General features: G+C 41.6%; 1 long non-coding RNA gene across 1 annotated transcript in view; it reads right to left on the reverse strand.

Annotated features, from left to right (window-relative positions):
- Window positions 1-3,855: 3,855 nt before the first annotated feature.
- LOC134348125 (uncharacterized) overlaps window positions 3,856-22,410 on the reverse strand; it is an 81,584-nt gene continuing 63,029 nt past the window's right edge. Inside the window, exon 3 of the long non-coding RNA XR_010018358.1 lies at window positions 3,856-3,989. This is a non-coding gene — a long non-coding RNA (uncharacterized LOC134348125). The remainder of the gene's footprint in view (window positions 3,990-22,410) is intronic.

Raw genomic sequence — 22,410 nt, forward strand, 5'->3', positions numbered from 1 at the left:
ACAAAATTGCTGATTTTTGCACTTAAAAGGAAATTTATCACGAGAGTCAAGAATAGAGATACAGAAATTGAACAAAGCTCTCACCATTAAAATGGAGTAATTTTCTATCCCAGGCCTGCTTTAGAAACTTAGTAAGGTTCCACTAAATGTCATTAAGTTCTTTTATCTTTTCATATGCATAAATCTGTGCTTCCACTTCTTGTCAGTGCAACTAGGGTGCTTTTAGTATTTTGTCACCTTGGCGGTTCCATTCCTTGTTTCACAACTCGCTGGAGGAACTCAGCAGGTCGGGCAGCATCCGTGGAAAAGATCGGTCGACGTTTCGGGCTGGAACCCTTCGTCAGGACTGTAGAGGGAAGGGGCAGAGACGGTATAAAGAAGGTGGGGGGAGGGTGGGAAGGAGAAGGCTGGTAGATTCCAGGTGAAAAACCAGTAAGGAGAAAGATAAAGGGGTGGGGGAGGGGAGGCAGGGTGGTGATGGGTAGGAAACATGAAGAAAGAATAGGGGAAAACACAATGGGTAGTAGAAGGAGACGGAACTATGAGGGAGGTGATTGGCAGATGGGGGAGGGGGCAGAGTGGCATTGGGATAGGGGGAGGGAGGGGGAGGGAATTACCGGAAGTTGGAGGATTCTATGTTCATACCAAGGGGCTGGAGACTACCTAGACGGTATATGAGGTGTTGCTCCTCCAACCTGAGTTTAGCCTCATCATGGCAGTAGAAGAGGCCATGTATGGACATATCTGAATGGGAGTGGGAAGCAGAGTTGAAGTGGGTGCCTATTGGGAGATCCTGTCTGTTGTGGCGGACGGAGCGGAGGTGCTCGACGAAGCAGTCCCCCAATCTGCGTCGGGTTTCACCGATGTAGAGGAGGCCGCACCGGGAGCACCGGATGCAATAGATGATCCCAACAGACTCACAAGTGAAGTGTTGCCTCACTTGGAAGTACTGTTTGGGGCCCTGAATGGTGGCAAGAGAGGAGGTGTAGGGACAGGCGTAGCACTTGCGCTTACAGTGATAGGTGCCAGGTGGGAGATCCGTGGGGAGGAACGTGTGGATCAGGGAGTCGCGGAGGGACCGATCACTGCGGAAGGTGGAGAGGAATGGAGAGGGAAAGATGTGCTTAGTGGTCCTGTTGAAGGTGGCGGAATTTGTGGAGGACAATGTGCTGGATCTGGTGGCTGGTGGGGTGGTAGGTGAGGACAAGGGGAACTCTGTCCCTGTTGTGGTGGCGGGAGGATGGGTAAAGATGCGAAGGATAACGTGCAGGATCTGGAGGCTGGTGTTTCCCCTTACTGGTTTTTCACCTGGAACCAACCAGCCTTCTCCTTCCCACTCTCCCCCCACCTTCTTTATAGGGCCTCTGCCCTTTCCCTCTACAGTCCTGACGAAGGATTCCGGCCCGAAACGTCGACCGATCTTTTCCAAGGATGCTGCCCGACCTGCTGAGTTCATCCAATGTGTTGTTTGTGTTGCTTTGACCCCAGCATCTGCAGATTATTTTGTGTTTTCCATTCCTTGTTTGCTGCCTTTGTGTCACTTTTTAGCAATCATCCTGGATTGAGAGAAGGAACTGGAAATGTGATTTCACACACTTGGTAGTTTATTGAAAGTTGTTTGCTCTTTTCTTTGTTTGATAAATGAATATGTTTATTAGATTCTTGCACTTTCATTAGGTTAAGTCTCCAGGGCTAAGCTTCCAACAAAGTTTCAAAATGTTTGAAAATCAGATACTAATACTATTGTTTGATAGGTCATTCAGTCCAGGACAAGCTGGTATTGTTCTCAATACCTGCAATTGACTAATTTAACAAATGGCGATGACAGGATAAACATATAGGCAAATCTGTCAGGAAAATGTGTAGATGTGCAAACGTGGACACCTCAGTAGCTAGCAATTAGTGTGCCACTATTACACCTCAGAATGGCAGAGATCAGACCAATTTTGACATCATCTGTAAGGAGTATGTAACATCCGGCCTGTGGAATATGCAGTTTTTCTCACAGTGCTCCAGTTTCCTACCACAGTCCCAAAATGTAACAGTTAGTAGGTTAATTGATCATTGTAATTGAACTTGTGATTAAGCAAGAGTGAAATCAGGGGTTCCTGGGTGTTGCAGCTCAAAGAACTGGAAGGGCCCTATTACATTTCACACTGTGTCAGATGTTTAAAGGAATAGCACTAAACAAAACTTAACATGAAGCTTGGATTCAAGTTGATCTTGACTCATGTGGTAAATCATGAAAATTAACCACAATTTTTGGTGAGTCAGCAGGAACTGCCATGTTATTCATATAATCTGGGTCAATACATTTATAGTTTAAACACTGAATAGTTTTCATGAAGTTTTAAAAGAAGAGCAAAACATTTATATTTTTGTACAGCACTGTAGTTAGGCAATAGAAACAGTTGATTTTGTAGCCAAGCTTTTGTAGAAAATCTACATAAAGTTTCCCTTAAAGATATTTCTCCATAGACTTTCAACACATTATAACTTGATAAATCATATTCATTAATAGGGATGGAAGACTGCTGTGATAACTATTAATAAGATAACACATATTTTTGCACATAAAATCTACATTAGGGATAAAAATTACTGTGTGTATAAGGATTAGCACACCCATTGAGATGAGCACTATTTGTCACATGTACATCAAAATTTACAGTGAAATGCATCATTTGTCAATCAAATCAGTGAGGATGGTGCTGAGCAGCGCACACGCGTCACCACACTTTAGACGCCAACATAACACGTCCACAACTCACTAATCTTAACCATACATCTTTTGAATGTGGGAGGAAACCAGAGCACCTGGAGGAAACCTATGTGGTCACGGGGAGAATGTACAATCCTCTTACAGACATCGGTGCAAATTGAACCTCGATCATACAGCTAGCATTGTAATGTGTGTGTACTAACTGCTACCGCACTGTGCCAGCCATGTTGGAGTGATTTTTGTGGCAACAGCATTACTGGAGATTTAAACTGGTTGATCCTAGACATAGACGTATCTAATGTATGGATATGACTGTTGTTTAACAAGAGCTTGTTAGGAATTTTTTTTTATATAAATATTCAAGCTTGATTACCAATTCATTGGCACAAGTTTTCACTTTTACAATCAAGCTTATCTTGTTGTCCATGGGCAAACACACAGAAGATAATCAGCGGTACTGCACCCACCACTACACTAGTAGTCAAGTATAGTTGTGGGTGCTGTGCCATCCACTCACTTAAATGAACAAGTTGAATGTATAGGCTCCATTATAGCTCTGCACACTGTCTAAACGGATCTGCTAGGTACTACATATTTTGGCACTCAAACACTAACAAAGATAATCTGTCCTTTTTCATTAAAAATGCCGAGATAAAGGCTCTTATTTAAGTGCCAGCAGAAGCAACTAACAAGCTTTCTACAGCCAACTGTTGCTTCCCTTCTTTCTGTCCATTGCAACAACAATCAACATTGCAAACAATTTTGTGGGTCTTGTTGAATCTTACGTTGGTTAAGGATAAAGTTAACTGGTTAAGTGATTTTACAGATATAAGTAAAACTCAACCATTTTGCATTGATGAGCATTGAATCATAATATCAAGTCAAAATCAAAGTAAATTTATTATCAAAGTGCAACACACTACGTTGAGATTCATTTTCCTGCAGGCATTTTACAGGAAAGTAAAGAAAGACAATGAAAAATTATACATAAATTAATTCATATTATCAATAAAAGATATAGAATACTATGCATTAAAAAGGCCAATTTGACTAGATCACAATAAATATTTTCTTTAGCAGATTCATAGAGTCATTGAGCTCTATGGCACAAAAACAGACTTCTTGGCCCAATTCATCCATGCCGAATTGTTATTCTGCTTGGTCCTATTGACCCGCACCTGGACCATAGCCCTCCATACCTCTCCCATCCATGTATCTATCCAAATTTCTCGTAAATGTTGGGTTGAACCCCCATCCACCGTCTCTGCTGAGAGAATATAAATCACATTTTATTTTCTAAAGCAGCTTTCAATTTCTACTCTTAAAAATTTTATGTAAGGTTACAAAGGAGAGCATGTAATTTACAACATCTAACTAGGAACATGTGCCTTAAATAGAGAAAAAGTGTTTGCACAGCCATTCTATTAACAAGAGGAATGGCAATGTTATACATATGAAAATGGATCTGAATGAATATCCTTGAAGCCTCACTTGAAATCTACACCATGGTATGTGGGAAATTTACATATGAATGTGATGGCAAAGGTGCAGTTAGTAGATGTTACTTCACTTCTGGCATCCTGGGTTCTAGAGCTGTGCAATGTGTTGAGTTTTTTATGTTCTCTCTGATATTATGTGGGTTTCCCTTCTAAATCCAATGGACGTGCAGATTGATAGGTGAATTGTCCACTATAAACTACTCCCAGCTTTTAGCTGAGTTGTAGAGTCTGGCATGAGCTGATGAAAATATAGAGAGAATAGTTATGAGAAAAATTAATGGTGATGAGTTGTCATTGATTAATTGGGCTGAAATGGCCTCCTTCAATATTGTAAGAAAATGTGGAAATATGAGCATATAAATCAGAAACATTAAAAAGTCTGCAGATGTTGGAAATCCAAAGCAACACACACAAAACACTAGAGGAACTCAGCAGGTCAGGCAGCAACTATGGGAAAGAATAAACAGTTGACGTTTCAGACCGAGACCTTGCTTCAGGACTGAGAAGAAGGGGGAAGATGCCAGAATAAAAAATCGGAAGCAGGAGTAGGTCATTTGCCTCCTCAAGCCTGCTCCAACAGTTCATAATATCACAACTGAAGTGAATTATAACCTTTGCTGCTCATCTGTGTTTACCTGTGGCAACCTATGCTTTTACCTGTGTTTACCTGTGCTTTTCAAAAATCTGACCAACTCTGCTTTAAAAATATGCAAGGATTCTGCCTCCATTGCCTTTTGTGAAAGGGCTTTTGAAGAGTTGTGACTGTTTGATAGCAAAACTTTTATCTCATCTCTGTCTTAAATTGGCTACTCCTTAATTTTAAAACAACTCTAGTTCTAGATTTTCCAACAAGAGGAAACAAGTCAAGTTGAGATTATTGGCTTGTGCACAAGTACAACAAGGTACAACTGCAATGAAAATCTTGCTTGCAACAAGATGCAGACAGAATTTCTGAATCCATCCTGTGAAGAACCTTTAGGATCTATCTGTTTAGCAAGTCCCGTCTCAGTTTTCCGAACTCCAGCAGATACAAGCCACACCTGTAGTCTTTCTTCATTAGAGAATCTACTTATTCCAATTATTTAAGTCACTCTATTAATTACAGGAATCTGCAATGTAAGGATTGTATTTGCGATGGCTCTCACTGTACAGCATCAGGCATCCAAGTTTCAGCACTCCAATTCCCCAGAGTAGGGTTAGCTTGCCCTGTCCCTTTAAGACTCACACTGCCTGCCATATTCCTTCATGGAAAGTCTGTACTTAAAGGTTTTGGGCTGAGCACTCAGTGCTTAATAGTAGGAGTTTCATTTTTTAGTATTACTGTTTGTGATTTGCCTTTTTAGATTTTGTTTGTGTCATCGGTTGATTTTGCGTCTGAGTGAATTCTAGACGTTTCTCTGCATTTGGGTTCACAACCATCCATAACTTTCTTGTTACCACATGACTGAGCCATCATGAACCCTGCAGAGTATGAACGGCTGCGAACCGCATTGGCCTACTAGGGAGCAACTATAGACAAATATCAGAACATGCCTCAGGGAGTTCCTCACCACTCTCCACAAACTCTCCCACTCTGATAGGCTGGATCTGAGTTTGGCTGAAGCGGCTGCCAGTTCCAGGCATGTTCAAGCTGGAGACACTGTCAATACTCATGAGGGACTGCTGCACCAACCAGTTCCTGAGCAGTATGATGGTAACTCGGAAGTATGCAGAGGATTCCTGATACAATGTTCCTTGGACTTTGAGTTATAGCCATCGAAGTTCTGGTTTGTATGGCCCATATCATCTCACTCCTTACAGGATTAACCTCTGCCTGGGCCACTGCACTCTGGGAGAAAGAGCCACCTGTCTGTTCCAATGCAGATCTCTTTTTGAAGACTTAAAGGGGTTCTATCACCCCACCGGAAGACATGGGACGGTGATAAAGCTCCTCAACTTGTGCCAGGGGAATTGGTCTGTGGTCAATTATTCCATGGAATTTTGTACTTTGACAACAGAGAGTGGTTGAAATATGGAAGCCTATTCCATAATGGATTGAGTGATGAGCTGAAGGATGCTCTTGTGCCCTGAGTCCTGGTGGAGGATCTAGAGAGTTTGATGTACCTGGCGATTCAACTCTATAACCAATTATCGGAAATGAGAAGGGGTATACAACTGCAACTCTCCCTCTGAATATCCTCTGTCCTCTCCTATTTCCTGGGCTAGGATTCCTCCTCGACCACCACCGATCCCAGCCCCTGGGAAGCCTATGTAAGTAGGTTGTACAAGGTTCTCTCAAAAGAGAGAAGGAGGGAGAGGTGCTGCATCTAAGGTGGAGAGGTCGGACATTATCAGACCTCTTGTCCCAAGCTGCTGAGAAACCCGGGGTCTGTCCAGCTTAAACAGTGACGAATGCCAGGGCAGGTTTTCGTAAATAAGACAGCATGAGGCATTTTGTGTTTAAAGAAAAACATGAAGACTCACTGATTGTTATCCAAACACTGAACACAAAGCATAATAAAAGTATTTTACATAATTGCGTTATCACATCAGGCCATCAGGCCAGCCTCTTAAACTGAAACCCCAACTCAATGTGGATGCTGTGAATGATGTACATTCCACCAATTATATTACCCTGCACAGCCCCCCCCACCACCCCCACCAGAATTCACTGAAACCAGCATTGTGAGCCTGTTTGGAGCTAGAACAAGCCACCCGGCTTGGACCCTATCTTCCACAGGTGGTATAACAGCAAGTGCCTCTGGTTCATCCAGAGGTGTGTTGACACGTTCATGGTCACGTTGTGACATGAGGGGCACAGTAGCAGAATCCTCCAAATCTTGGTGGGCTAGTATAAGGCGATCTACCGAAATACGTTCAGGTTTACCCCTCTTAACTATCATAAAAGTCTTTTCTCCCCATTCCAAGATATGAACAGGACATCGTAAGAGGTCCCAAGGGGATATTGGTGTACATTATGGTAGATGAATAAAGACAAGGTGGAATGTAGGTCAGCAGGAACTCAGGAGTATTGAACGCCATGATGGGAGGTAGGAATAGGTGAAAAGGAATTCAATTTACTGAGGAGAGTTGAATGCTGTTGAGAGGCTGACAAGGCAGTCAAGGCTTCAGGAATGAAATCATCTCGCACTCATATCAGCTGCCCATATACCAAAATCAGCACAGATGACCGCTGGTCCTCTTTTGAAGCTGTTCTGAGCCCCAGCTGGACCCACGGGAGGGCGATCATGCCAACACTCATCTGTAAGGGAAGCCCTCAGAGCAGCCTTCAAAGAGCGGTGAAACTGCTCACATAGGCCATTGGACTGTGGGTGATACGTCGTGGTGTGATGTAGCCTAACATCGAGGTTCTAGGCCAGGGGTAGGCAACCTACAGCCCGTGGGCCAGATCCGACCCGCAAAGGTAATTTGACTGGCCCGCGAGCAAATATTCGGATACTATGCTTATCCAGCCCGCGAGCGACTTTTCCTTATTCTGAGTGTTTCACGCGACCACACTGATGGACATGCATGATGTCTTCTTACACTGGTCCCAGGTTCCGTTTTGTTCCAAACCAAACACTGGTATATACGAATGACGGGTAGGCAGACTACCCTATTAATATATATTAGATTCTCTCTGTGCACGCGGAAGTTTTCAGATGGGATGGTTCAAATTTGTAAACAGAAACAGCGTCACTGTGTTTTAACAAGAAAGCCATGCAAAATATCCAGATATTTACATGTGCTACTATACTTGTTGCATAACTCACGTTTCGAAATAAAATCGAAGAAAACAATTCCAATGGGAATGAATGCAAAACACAGGAAGGTAGACACTGAGTGCCAACATTTCCAAGACACTTGGACACTAGATTACTTCTTCATCGAGCAAGATAGGAAACTGGTTTGTCTCATTTGCCTAGAAAATGTTGCTGTGAAGAAGGTGGCAAATATAAGGTGACATTACGAGACCCGCCATGGCGAAAATTTTAACAAGTTTACTGGGCAAGCAAGGAAAGATGAAGTTGAGCAAATGAAGGCTAGTTTCGGAAAACAAATGTCATTTTTTTGCCAAAAAAAGAAATGAAAATGAAGGAAATACCCATGCCAGCTACAAGGTCTCAAAACAAATTGAAGGAAAAAAATCAGCTGATACATGAGATGTATGGTCATATTACGGCCTTTGAAAGAAAGCTGCAATTGTGGGAGTACCAGCTTCAAAAAGGAAATTGTGCACATTTTCCCACTTTTCAAAAAAGTAAAGCACAAGATCCAGGCATTTCTGTGAATATGGCCTGTTACGTACCCCGTAACTGGGTTGCCAAACCAGCAGAAATGGATCACTCACTTGGAGTCTGGAGTACTAGAACTAAGAAAGTTTTATTAAAGAAACAAGCAACACAGTAATCGAAAGGATAATAAATGCAACAGTTCAGCAATGATAACCACACATATGCACAGAATTAAGATAACAGCATCAATCAAGCTCTATCGTTGTCTAGGGGTAAATGACCAAATTTCAAAGTGACTCAAAGTTCAGTCCAGTTTAGTAGTTCAGTTCGCAGTAATCGTTGCCATGGCGAGGGACAACGTGGGGGAAGAGAGAGAGAGAACAGGAACAACTAATCATTCAGACACTGCTTCACTCACAGACCAGCGATATGGCTCACAAGCAGCTTTTGGGCAGGTCCTTGGTGATGTCACCTGAGGTCACCGACTGTGACCCCTCCTCCAGATGCGGTCGATCCTCTGCAGTGAAGCCGGCACCCAGGCAAGGGCGGACACACACCGGGTTCCCGCTGATCGTACCTTTCCACCCTGGCCGTTGTCTGGTACCTCTCACCGACTCATGAGAAGCGTACCGCTTCCAGGGTCTCATTACTTCGGGTGGCGTGTGTGTGCTGCCTTAGCAAACCGGTCCCTTTTTATCCCCCTGCTGGGGTATCGCCTGTCCATCACTTCAAACAGTTCAAGGTTCAAAGGGGGGAGCCGCTCCAGACAGCTCTCTCTCCCCCTCCCCCCCCCCCCCCCCGTTCCTTCATTACACATCTCCAGACGCTGCTCCATTGTTCCTTATCTCTCCTTCCCCTGAGGGCAGGTGGCAGATCACTTGCTGATGTCACTGATGCTAACCCCGGCCAGCAAACATCTTAATTTTATGTGTATTCTCGTCACAGGCCCAAGAATTGAGAAAAGAGTTTTCATCTCGTTTTGCTGATTTTCACTTGCATGCAAATGAGTTCATGCTGTTTGCTACTCCATTTGATGTGGAAGTGGACACTGCATCAGAAATTTTTCAAATGGAATTGATTCAGATGCAGTGTGACAACATATTGAGATTGAAATTTCATTTTGAAGATGTGTCAGTGCTTGACTTCTATAGAAAATATTTTCATCCGAGTGGGAAGTATTCTAACTTAGTGGATCATGCAAAAAAGATGGTATCACTGTTTGGCAGCACTTTTCTGTGTGAGCAATTATTTTCAAAAATGAAACACACCAAGAACCATTTGAGAACAAGATTGACTGATGCCCGTCTGGATAATGTCTTGCTCTAGGCATCAACAAGTCTGACACCCGATATTGAGAAGCTTTCAAGCAACAAACAGCATCAAGTTTCACAGTGATTTATCGACCGTTTGCATTAAAATTTTCTTTTTTATTTTACTTAATTTACCAATATTCAATGCATCATGTTCATACATTTTATTTTTAAAGATTCTTTGTGTCCTTTTAATAGATTCAAAAGATGCCTTGATTAAAATAGATTGCAACTAATCTGAGTTATTTGATTACTAATTGGCATCCTTGGTTAAGCACAAATGATTTTCTAGCCTGCTTTATTCATTAATTTGAGGCAAAACATAACTAGATGTATTTAAAGGGATAATTCCCATATTTCAAGTTTTTTTATGGCATTTATCAGGCCCACCGTCCGATCATTAATATGCGATCCAGCCCACAGAGCCAAAAAGGGTGCCGACCCCGCTTCTAGGACATCGCAGCCCAGAGTTCTGATATGAATTGGGGACTGTGATCAGAGGAAATATCAGATGTAGTGGCAAACCGAGCAACTCAGGTGTTGATGAAAGCCTGAGCCACATCTGCAGCTGTCGTCAATGCTAGAGGGATGACCTCTGGCCATCAGGTGGTACGGACCACCGTGGTAAGGAGGTGCATGAATACCACGGGAAGTTAAGAGAGCCAATAAGGTCCACATTGATATGGTCGAACCATCACTTGGGGACCTCAAAAGATACCAATGGTGCCCGAACATGACAGTTAATTTTTGCCCGCTGGCACTCCAGGCAGGCTGCAGTCCAATCACGCATGTCCTTCCTAATGTTGTCTCACACAAATTTTTGTGCAACCAATTTCTGTGAGGCCTAATGGCTCAGATGTAGAGGCCATGAAGGGAGTCAAAAACAGCCCGCCTCCAGTTTATGGACACTGTGAGCTGAGGGTGACTGGTTGAGACATTGCACAGAAGAGAATTCCCAGCTTTACAGAGCTTAATGTCAGGCAACAGCAGGCCCATGACCGCTGTTTGGTAAGCCTGGACCTCACTGACAGTAGTTTGGTCAGCTGCCATGCCAGCACAGTCAACCCCTAAGGGTATGGCTTCAATAGCTGGCTACGAGAGGCAATCAGCCACGGCATGATTTTTCCCTTAGATGTGTGAACTCTGATACATAGGCCAGTTGCTGTTGCTGCTGAGCAGAACAAGAGCCTGATATTTTGACCATCATGGGCACAAGGGATTTGTAGTCAACATAGAAACATAGAAACATAGAAAATAGGTGCAGGAGTAGGCCATTCAGCCCTTCGAGCCTGCACCGCCATTTATTATGATCATGGCTGATCATCCAACTCAGAACCCTGCCCCAGCCTTCCCTCCATACCCCCTGACCCCCGTAGCCACAAGGGCCATATCCAACTCCCTCTTAATTATAGCCAATGAACTGGCCTCAACTGTTTCCTGTGGCAGAGAATTCCACAGATTCACCACTCTCTGTGTGAAGAAGTTTTTCCTAATCTCAGTCCTAAAAGGCTTCCCCTTTATCCTCAAACTGTGACTCCTCGTTCTGGACTTCCCCAACATCGGGAACAATCTTCCTGCATCTAGCCTGTCCAATCCCTTTAGGATTTTATACGTTTCAGTCAGATCCCCCCTCAATCTTCTAAATTCCAACGAGTACAAGCCCAGTTCATCCAGTCTTTCTTCATATGAAAGTCCTGCCATCCCAGGAATCAATCTGGTGAACCTTCTTTGTACTCCCTCTATGGAAAGGATGTCTTTCCTCAAATTAGGGGACCAAAACTGCACACAATACTCCAGGTGTGGTCTCACCAAGGCCTTGTACAACTGCAGTAGTACCTCCCTGCTCCTGTACTCGAATCCTCTCGCTATAAATGCCAGCATACCTTTTGCCTTTTTCACCGCCTGCTGTACCTGCATGCCCACTTTCAATGACTGGTGTATAATGACACCCAGGTCTCGTTGCACCTCCCCTTTTCCTAATCGGCCACCATTCAGATAATAATCTGTTTTCCTATTTTTGCCACCAAAGTGGATAACTTCACATTTATCCACATTAAATTGCATCTGCCATGAGTTTGCCCACTCACCCAACCTATCCAAGTCACCCTGCATCCTCTTAGCATCCTCCTCACAGCTAACACTGCCACCCAGCTTCGTGTCATCCGCAAACTTGGAGATGCTGCATTTAATTCCCTCATCCAAGTCATTAATATATATTGTAAACAACTGGGGTCCCAGCACTGAGCCTTGCGGTACCCCACTAGTCACTGCCTGCCATTCTGAAAAGGTCCCGTTTATTCCCACTCTTTGCTTCCTGTCTGCTAACCAATTCTCTATCCACATCAATACCTTACCCCCAATACCGTGTGCTTTAAGTTTGCACACCAATCTCCTGTGTGGGACCTTGTCAAAAGCCTTTTGAAAATCCAAATGCTGTGAAATGGCGACCCTCTAAAAGAAAGCAAAAATGGTGGACAGCCCGATAGAGTACAAGAAGCTCACGGTCAAATGTGCCATTCTTCCTTTTGGGGGAGTGAGCTGCTGACTGTAGAAAGCAAGTGTCTTCAAAATGCCTCCGACTAACTGTTCATGCACTGCACCCACAGCATAGTCTGAAGATTCAGTTGTAATGGCTATGGCAGCACTGGGGAGAGTGTGTGCCAGCAGGGTCCTGTCGGAAAGAACTCATTTGGTATCATCAAATGCCCTGGTTATGTCTGCTGACCAGTCAAGCACTTGATTAGTGGTATTGTTTTTAAGCACTCTATATAGGGGAAGCCACCCGCAGAATGAAGTAGTGATAGAAATTCACCATATCTAAAAACTCCTGTAACTTTTTTAGTAGTGCAGGGCGGTGGGAAATCCATAAGAGCGGCTACTTTTGATGGGAGGGGTTTTGCACCTTCTATGGAGGTGTAATGTCTGAGGAAGTCTATGGTTGACAATGCAAACTGGCATTTAATCAACCCATTTTTGATTAAGTGCTGGAAAAGTGTGCGGAGATGAGATATGTATTCAGATTTGGATACACTGGCGACAAGTATGACATCTAAGTAAACAAAAGGAAAATCGGAATCTTTTAATGCAGAGTACATCAGCCATTTGAAAGCCTGTGCCACATTTTTCAGCCCAGACGCCATGCGTAGAAACTCAGAGGCCAAAGGGGGTTATCACAGCCATTTGGGAATGTCCTCTGAGCACACAGGCACCTGATGGTAGCCTCTAACTAGACTAACTTTGGAAAAAATTAATTTTCTGGCTAAACATGCTGAAAGGTCTGAGGTGAGTGGGTCTGGGTAACGATTGGGGTTAGTGACCTCGCTAAGGTGGGGTGTATGGGGTGTCAGGGAGGGGTAGCACCTCTGGTGGGGAACCATGTCTCGTCCTTTTCAAGGCTGTTAGCCCACCTTTGGTCCCCACCTAGCACTCAGCTCTCACCTGTGGCTCCCCGAAGCTGTTTGCATGCGACAGCGGCCACACCCCAGGCAATGGCTTCGACAAGTCGGCTAAACCAGGTGAGGGTAGCCAACGGGACTCAAACCCTCGGTGAGATAGGGAGTTGTCTATCCCAGCATATGAAGACGGACTCCAGCGGATTGAGCGGACAAGACCAGTAGAAGGTCCAATGGTCAAGAAGACGGTATCTGCAAGCGTTGTGGAATGTGTAGAGTAGGACAAGACACAGAAGATGTCCTGGTCATCCACTGCGCCTAGTCCCATCTCCAGCCGTCTCGACTCTTGTCTTGCCACTGGATTCAGATGGGAATTGGGAAGAGAGAGTGAGGCTGATGCTGCGCAACTCTCCCTCACTTAAATCCAAATCATGCGCTAGTCTAGACACCATCATCATCATAATGGTGTCGAGGCCTTCATCGACAATGACGATGGACGAACAACAAGGCATTGGTATTTGTCACATGGACATAGGGACTATATGATGGGCCGAAGCCCAGGGGCTACTTGACCAGTGTACAATGCCAAGTCTTGAATTGAATTGACATTATTACTTATATCCTTCATATACATGAGGAGCAAAAGTCCTTACGTTACGTCTCCATCTAAATGTGCAATGTGCAGTTTAGAGTAATTTATAATAAGTAGTATGTACAACTGGATAGTCATATAACATAGAAATACACTTGTGTCAGCATGAGATAAGCAGCCTGATGGCCTGGTGGAAGAAGCTTTAATGCTGCGGTATTGTTTCCCGGATGGTAGCAGCTGGAACAGTTTGTGGTTGGGATGAGTTGGGTCCCCAATGAGCCTTCGGGCCCCTTTTACACAATTGTCTTTGTAGATGTCCTGAATAGTGTGAAGCTCACATCTACAGATGTGCTGGGCTGACTGCACCACCCTCTGCAGAATCCTGCAATTGAGGAAAGTACAGTTCCCATACCAGGCAGTGATGCAGCCAGTCAGGATGCTCTCAATTGTACCCCTATAGAAATTTCTTAGGATCTGGGTGCCCACACCAAACCTCTTCAGCTGTCTGAGGTGAAAGAGGCACTGTTGTGCCTTTTTCACCACTGCAGCCAGTATGTACAGATCATGTGAGACCCTCAGTGATGCTTATGCTGAGAGACTTAAAGCTGTTCACCTTTTCAATTCCAGATCCATTGATGTCAATAGAATTTAGCCTGTCTTCATTCCTCCTGTAGTCCACAACCAGCTCCTTTGTTTTTGTGACTTTGAGGGAGAGGTTGTTTTCTTTACCCACTGTGTCAGGGTGATGACTTCTTCTCTGTAGTCTGCTTCATTATCATTTGAGATTAGGCCAATCAGTGTAGTGTCGTCAGCAAATTTAATTAGAAGATTGGAGCTGTGGTTGGTGACACAGTCATGGGTATACAGAGAGTAAAGGAGGGGGCTAGAACAAAGAACTGAGGGGCTTCTGTGCTGAGGGTCAGAGGGGCAGATGTGAGGAGTCCACTCTTACCACCTGCCGACAATCTGACAGGAAGTCAAGGATCCAGCTACACAAGGCAGGATGAAGGCTGAGGTCTCTGAGCTTCTTGTCGAGCTTGGAGGGAATTATACTGTTGAATGCTGAACTGTAGTCCAAGAACAGCATTCTCACATAAGCATCCCTCTTCTCCAGATGTGTAAGGATGGTGTGTAGAGCTGTGGCTATTGCATCATCTGTCGATCGGTTGCATTGGTAGGCAAATTGTAGGGGGTCCAGTGTGGGTGGTAGCATGCTGGAGATGTAGTCCTTGACCAGCCTCTCAAAGCATTTGCTTATTATTGAGGTGGATGTCAAGGACCCAAAGTCCTTGACGTCCACAAGCTGACAGTTCTTAAGATTCACTAATAGTCCTTGGGCACGCAGGAAATCTGCGAATTTAGATCTCGGCTTGTACAAACCAAGCAATATCATTTTGCTCCCAAAGCTCAGGCAGGTTCAAAGAGATTGTATTGGCCAATATGATCAATAAATCTGGAATCGTCCTGGACCATTGGTATCACCAGTGTATGTTTTAGCAAATCAAATTGAATGAGACCTTACGTTTAAGGAAAACTGTAACTCATTTATTGTACTTCAAACACTGACACAAAGTGCAGTAAAAGTACTTTACATAATTAAGTCATAACATCAGACCAGCTTCTAAAAGTGAACCCCAACTCAATGTTGGTGGTTGTGAATTATGTACATTTCCACCAGTTACGTTTCTCTGCAAATCCAGTTCAGCTCCTCCTGGTGTGGTGCTCCCTTTATAGTGCAACCAGAAACATTCCCTCGTCACCTTTATTGACTCCGGTGCACCAGAGAATTGTTTGGACCTCGGACTGGCCACAAGATTGAAAATCCCCTTTTTGTATCTCAAGCAGCTCTCGTTGCCACAGCCCTGGTGGGAAAGCTTTGATTGCAGGGCAGATCAACCACTACACATCCCTGCTCAAGCTCAAGTTCGGGCAGGATGTGGGCTCAGTCCAGCTCCATATCTTTCACTCCATGGAAATGCCACTCATTCTGGGTTATCCCTGGCTGTCATCCCACAACCTGAGAGTCAATTGGTGAGCTGGTATCGCTCTGGGCTGGTCAAACCAATGCAAAGTGGAATGCCTACAAAAGGAGCTTAAGACACCTTCCAAGTTGCGTCCAGAAATACCTCCTGAGTTTATTTCAGAGACGACTTCCGACAGACCTCCCCAAATATCAGTTGAACCCATCACCTCCAAAACCTCAGTGAATCCGATTTGCCAAGAATACCTCAGGGATATTCAGACCTGCTGGAGCTCTTCAGCAAGAAAAGGGCCACCACTTTACCACCTCACCGGGTAATGGTCCTTCCGGATGTATCTTTGTTCCTGAACCTGTTCATTGAGACATGTTTCAAGCTTAGTTGGGCCTCCAAGGGTGGCTTGCACCCTAGAGTTCATCACAAGATGTTATTGGTGGCCAGCAATGACTAAAGATGTCTGACAATATGTCTTGGCATCTGATGCCTGTGTACGAAATAAAGAAGGATTTTTTTTCCAGGTTTTTTGCCATTATGGAGCTCCAGAGCATGCGTGTTTTCTATATGGTTATACTCATCACCGCCATCTTTGATTAGCCCACGATGCTATGCATGTATTTTCGTGTTTAAAATAATATTCTATGGTTATTAAACAGATAAACATTATTAGTTGGAACGTACGTGGCTGGAACCACCTATTAAGCAAAAGAAGACTTTTAAAATTATTAACCGATTCCAGCCCGATATAATTTTTGTTCAAGAAACGCATATCAGAATGGGCGATCAAAATAGATTTTTTAAAACGTGGAAGGGCCTTCAATATCATGCTACTTGTCAAAATAAAACAAAGGGAGTATCTATTTTTATTAAATCTAATAGTTTATCTATCCAAGAAAATATCGTCTCAGATATCAATGGTAGATTTTTAATTATTAAAGGAACAATTTGTAATAGAAAAATTGTCCTGGTTAATCTATATGGGCCTAATGTAGATGATCCTTCTTTTTTTAAAAATGTACTTGGTTTATTACCAGACTTAAATGAATATATGTTGCTGATGGGAGGTGACTTCAACTGTTATTTAAACCCTTTGATAGATAAGAGTTCAACCACTCAGCAGCTTCCAAGTTGTTCAGCATCACTTATTAATTCCTTTTTAATTGATTATGGTTTGATAGAATTCTGGAGAAATCTACATCCTAATGATAGAGATTATTCTTTTTATTCACATGTCCATAAAAAATATTCGCGAATTGATTATTTTATAGCTGATTTCTGATTTTCAAGTGTGAATATGATGCTATTGCTGTCTCAGATCATGCACCTTTAAGCTTAACTTTTGAATTGAATGATGGTAGTAATCTAAACTTGCCTTGGCGTTTTCCAGAAAACTTATTACAAAGTTCGGACTTTGTCAAATTTATAGAGGTTCAAATAAAAGATTTTTTTCTTTTTAATAATATGGGAGATGTGTCAAAATTGATTATATGGGATACATTTAAAGCGTATTTGCAAGGTCAGATAATCTCCTATTTGGCTAAACTTAAGAAACAGACAAAAATGGAGTTAGATAGGATTTCAAAACAAATTAAAGACTTGGATAACACTTATGCAGTTTCTCCTAATATTGATTTATTTAAACAAAGGGTTGAACTTCAATCACACTATAATTTATAATTAAATTATCCTACTGAAAGAAATTTGCTTAAATTAAAAAGTCAATTTTATGTGTTTGGAGATAAAAGTAATAAGCTATTAGCATCCCAACTAAAAGCAGTTAGAGCTAAAAGACAAATTTTAAAAATTTGTAAGAGAGATGGTAGTTTAGCTTGTAACTATGAAGATATTAATAAAAATTTTCAAGACATTACAGTGAACTCTATAAATCTCAGTTTCCAGCTGATCCTTCTAAAATGAATGCCTTTTGACAAAAGATTGATTTTCCTAGAATAACTGTTGAAGGTCAACAAATTCTTGATACTTCTTTTACTGAAAGAGAAATTCAGAAAGCTATTTTTTCAGTGCAATCTGGTAAAGCTCCTGGACTAGATAGTTTTTCTGTAGGATTTTATAAAAAATTTGAAAATTTGCTTACTCCTTATATGTTGGAAATGCTTAAGGATTCTTTTTTGTTAGGAGAGTTACCTTCTATATTTTATGAAGCTTCTATTTCTTTAATTCTTGAGGAAGATAAAGACCCTACGGATTGTGCTTCATATAGACCTATCGCATTATTAAATGTAGATGCCAAAATTCTTTCAAAAATAATGGCTAATCGGTTGGAGAATATACTAGCTAAAATTATTTCTCAGGAATAGGTTTTATAAAAGGCCGTTATTCTTTTTCTAACACTTGGAGACTGTTAAATGTTATATACTCAGGCCTCTCGAAAACTCCCCAATGTGTTGTTTCTCTTGATGCTGAAAGGGCATTTGGTAGAATTGAATGTAAATATTTATTTAACGTTTTAGAGAAATTTAACTTTGGTACCAATTTTAATAAGTGGATTAGAATGATATATAAAAGCCCTATTGCCACTGTGATTACTAATAACTGCAGATCCTCCTTTTTTCGACTTCCACGGGGTACGAGACAAGGATGTCCGTTAAGTCCTTTGTTACTTAATTTGGTGCTGGAATCTTTGGCTATTGCACTTCATGAAGCTAAGGATATTCAAGGAATTTCCATAAATGGGACTATTTGAAAGATTTCCCTTTGTGCTCATTATCTCTTAGTTTATGTTTCGAATCCTGAAGAATCTACTCTTAGTTTATTGAGATTATTAAATGAATTTGGAAAGTTTTCAGGATATAAATTAAACCTGCAGAAAAGTGAATTATTTCCTTTAAATGATTCTGCTTTTATATATGATGATATTCCTTTTAAAGTTACGGATTCTTTTAAATATTTAGGTATTATCATCACTAAAAATTATGGAGACTTTATAGAGCTAATTTAGTTCCCTAGTGGATTTTATGAAGCATTTATTTTCTAGATGGAATCCTCTTACACTTTCATTAGCTGGTCGAATTCATGCAGTTAAAATGATGATCTTACCAAAATTTTTATATGTATTTCAAAATATTCCTATTTTTTTAACAAAGAAGTTTTTTGATCAGGTTGATTCTATTATTTCATCTTCTGTTTGGAATAATAAAAAACCAAGAATTGGAAAATGTCACTTACAAAAGTTAAAAAAGGATGGAGGTCTTGCTTTGCCTAATTTAAGAATGTATTATTGGGCGGTTAATTTATGCTATGCCTGTTCTTGGTTATATTGGACCGATAAAAACGAACGACCACCATGGGTTGATCTGGAATTGAAAACTGTGAAACAATTTTACTTCACTTCGTTATTAGGAGCTTCTTTACCCGTACAATTAGCCAAAATTTCTATTTTAAATATAAATCCTATGATTAAGCAGTCATTACGAATTTTGTACCTGTTTCGTAAGATTTTTAATCTTAAAAAATTTAAACTTCTTAGTTTAACTTATCGAAACTATTTATTTAAACCTTCACTTAGTGATCCTACCTTTTCTCTTTGGAGGGATAAATTCCTTTATTGATTTGTTTCAAGAAGGCCAATTGATGTCCTTTGAGAAATTAGTAACTAAATACTCTCTTTCATACTCACACTTCTTGCAATATCTTCAGGTCAGATATTTCTTACAAGAATATTTAAGTAATTTTTCATATATACAAGATTCTGACCTGTTAGACATTATTTTAAAAATGAACCCTTTAGTGAAAGGTTTTATTGGGGAAATTTATAATTTACTATTACAACAGGATAATTATCCTCTATTTAAGATTAAGGAAGATTGGGAAAGAGAACTTAACATGACCTTAATAACAGAGGATTCATTGCGAATTTTGAAGTTGGTTAACTCTTCTTCAATTTGCGCCATTCATTCTTTAATTCAATTTAAAATTATACATCATTATTATTTGACAAAGGAGAGACTATCTAAAATATTTCCTAATGTTAATAGTCAATGTGATAGATGTAAAACTGAGATAGCTATATTGTCACATATGTTTTGGTCCGGTTCTGAATTGAAACAGTTTTGGAAATCTACGAAGTGTATTTTTTCTACAATATCTAAAGCTTTAAAAATTAATTTACACCCTAATAATTTGACAGTTTTGTTTGGTATAATTCCTCAATATATTCATGGTATTTCTATATCAGACCAACATGTAATTGCATTTGTTACATTATTGGCTAGAACGGCTATTTTATTAAAATGGAAAGATGCTTCTGCTCCCACTTTGATACAATGGTTCTCTCAGGTGATGCTATGTTTTAGTTTGGAAAAAATGAGAAGTCAAACTTTTGATCCTCGATTTGACATTGAGAAAAGGTGGGGCTCTTTTGCCTGCTACTGTCATTTGATTTGAGTGAATTAAGATGGTCCCCTTCTGATTCTTGGGTAAATGGACTTGGTTGGCGGATTGATGTCTTCTTTTTTTATAGAAGCTTGATGGCGTATAGCTCTGGGTTTGTGCTCCAAATGGGTATTTTTTTCTCATTTTTTTTGTTAGCTTTTTTTTTGTTTTAGTTAGTAGGGGTTCTTTTATCCTTCTTTCTTTTTTCCAAAAAAAATAGCTTTAACATTTTGTTTTGTTTTTAATTATTATTATTGATATGCTGTTTCGCTTGGTTAATAGTTTGACTCTTTATACCTTATATACTTTATATACTTTATTGTCACTAAACAATTGGTACTAGAACATACAATCATCACAGTGATACTTGATCTGTGCTTCCCTCTCCCTGGATTACAAATATTAAAAATATTAAAAATAGTTAAAATTAGTAAATATTAAAATTTAAATTATAAATCATAAATAGAAAATAGAAAAATGGGAAGTAAGGTAGTGCAAAAAAAAACCGAGAGGCAGGTCCAGTTATCTGGAGGGTAAGGCCCAGATCCGGGTCAGGATCCGTTCAGCAGTCTTTTCACAGTTGGAAAGAAGCTGCTCCCAAACCTGGCCGTATGAATCTTCAAGCTCCTGAGCCTTCTCCTGGAGGGAAGAGGGACGAAAAATGTGTTGGCTGGGTGGGTCGTGTCCTTGATTATCCTGGCAGCACTGCTCCGACAACATGCTGTGTAAAGTGAGTCCAAGGACGGAAGGTTGGTTTGTGTGATGTGCTGTGACATGTTCATGGTCTTCTGCAGCTTCTTTCGGTCTTGGACAGGACAACTTCCATACCAGGTTGCGATGCACCCTAGAAGAATGCTTTCTACGGTGCATCTATAAAAATTAGTGAGGGTTTTAGGGGACAAGCCAAATTTCTTTAGATTTCTTAGGAAGTAAAGGAGCTGGTGGGCCTTCTTATTATACATATTGATATATTGACTTGATTATTTTAATGTATTTTTTTTGTTGTCGATTTTCAATAATAATTGATAAAAAAGATTTTAAAATGAAATAAAGAATCCCTCGTACAGCCTCAAGTGTGTTTCAGAGACTTCCCAACCTACTCAGCATTTCTATGGACTTTGTCGTTGGTCTTTTGGCATCTTGGGCTAATGCAGTAATCATGGGGTCAGAGTCAGATTCTCCAAGGCCTGTCGCTTCATACCGCTTCTGAAACTGCCATCGGTTTCAGAGACTACCAAGCTCATGTTACAGCACGTCCACAGGATTCATGGTTTTCCCAGGACACTGTATCCCGTTGCAGCACCCAGTTTGCCTCTGGGCTTTGTAAGGCCTTTTAAGAATTCATTGAGGCCTCTGGCAATCTGTCTTCCGGGTTCCATCTGCAGACCAATGGGCAAATGGAGAGGGTCAACCAGGACCTAGAGAAAACACTCAAATGTCTAGACTCAGAGAGCCCTACCACCTGGGGCGATGACTTGATCTGGGCAGAGCCTACGCACAACACACTTCAGCATTCATCTATTGGGATGGCCCCTTTCAAATAGCAATTTGGGTACTGTCTTCCTCTGTAGCCAGAACAAGATGCGGAGATGGGGCTTCCATCAGCGGATCAACTGGCCCAGAGATGTTACTGGAAATGGGTTAAGGTGAGAGAGACCTTGTTGGTCAATTTGCAGCAACAACAAGACCAGGTCAACCACCCAGGAAGACAAGGACTGGCACTTCCTGGTCAGTGGGTCTGACTTTCAATTAGTCATCTTTCCATGTGGGTTAAATCCAGAAAATTGGCTCCTCATTACAATGTCTTATTCAAAATCCTATGACACATCAACACAGTTACTTATTGTCTCCATCTCCTGAGATTCATATGGATTCATCCCATATTCCATGTGTCCTGCTCTTGAGTGCCAGTCCCTTGGCTCCGGTTTCCAAAATTCCTCCATCTCCCAGCATTGTCAAGGGACAACCTATCTACAGTCTGGAGACTTTGGGACACCTGCATTGTTTGAGGTAAAAGGCAGTCCCTTGTGGATTGGGAGGGATATAGTTCAGAAGAAAGAAGCTGGATTCCATCATAGTACATCCTGGACCCTACCTTGATAAAAGACTTTCACTAGCATCATCCTAATCACTCTGGGCAGTCAGGAGCCAGTTACTGTCATGGTCCTAACTGAACAGAGGCAGGCATACAAGTTATAGTGCTCCAATTCCCTGGAATATGGTTAGCTGTTACTGTCTTTTTAAGTCTCAGGCTGCCAGTTATTGCCGGCCATAGTCCTTCATGGTAGGTCTGTACTCAACCGCCTCGTGCTG

Source organism: Mobula hypostoma, chromosome 6 (assembly GCF_963921235.1).
Source record: "Mobula hypostoma chromosome 6, sMobHyp1.1, whole genome shotgun sequence".
Lineage (NCBI taxonomy): Eukaryota > Metazoa > Chordata > Chondrichthyes > Myliobatiformes > Myliobatidae > Mobula > Mobula hypostoma.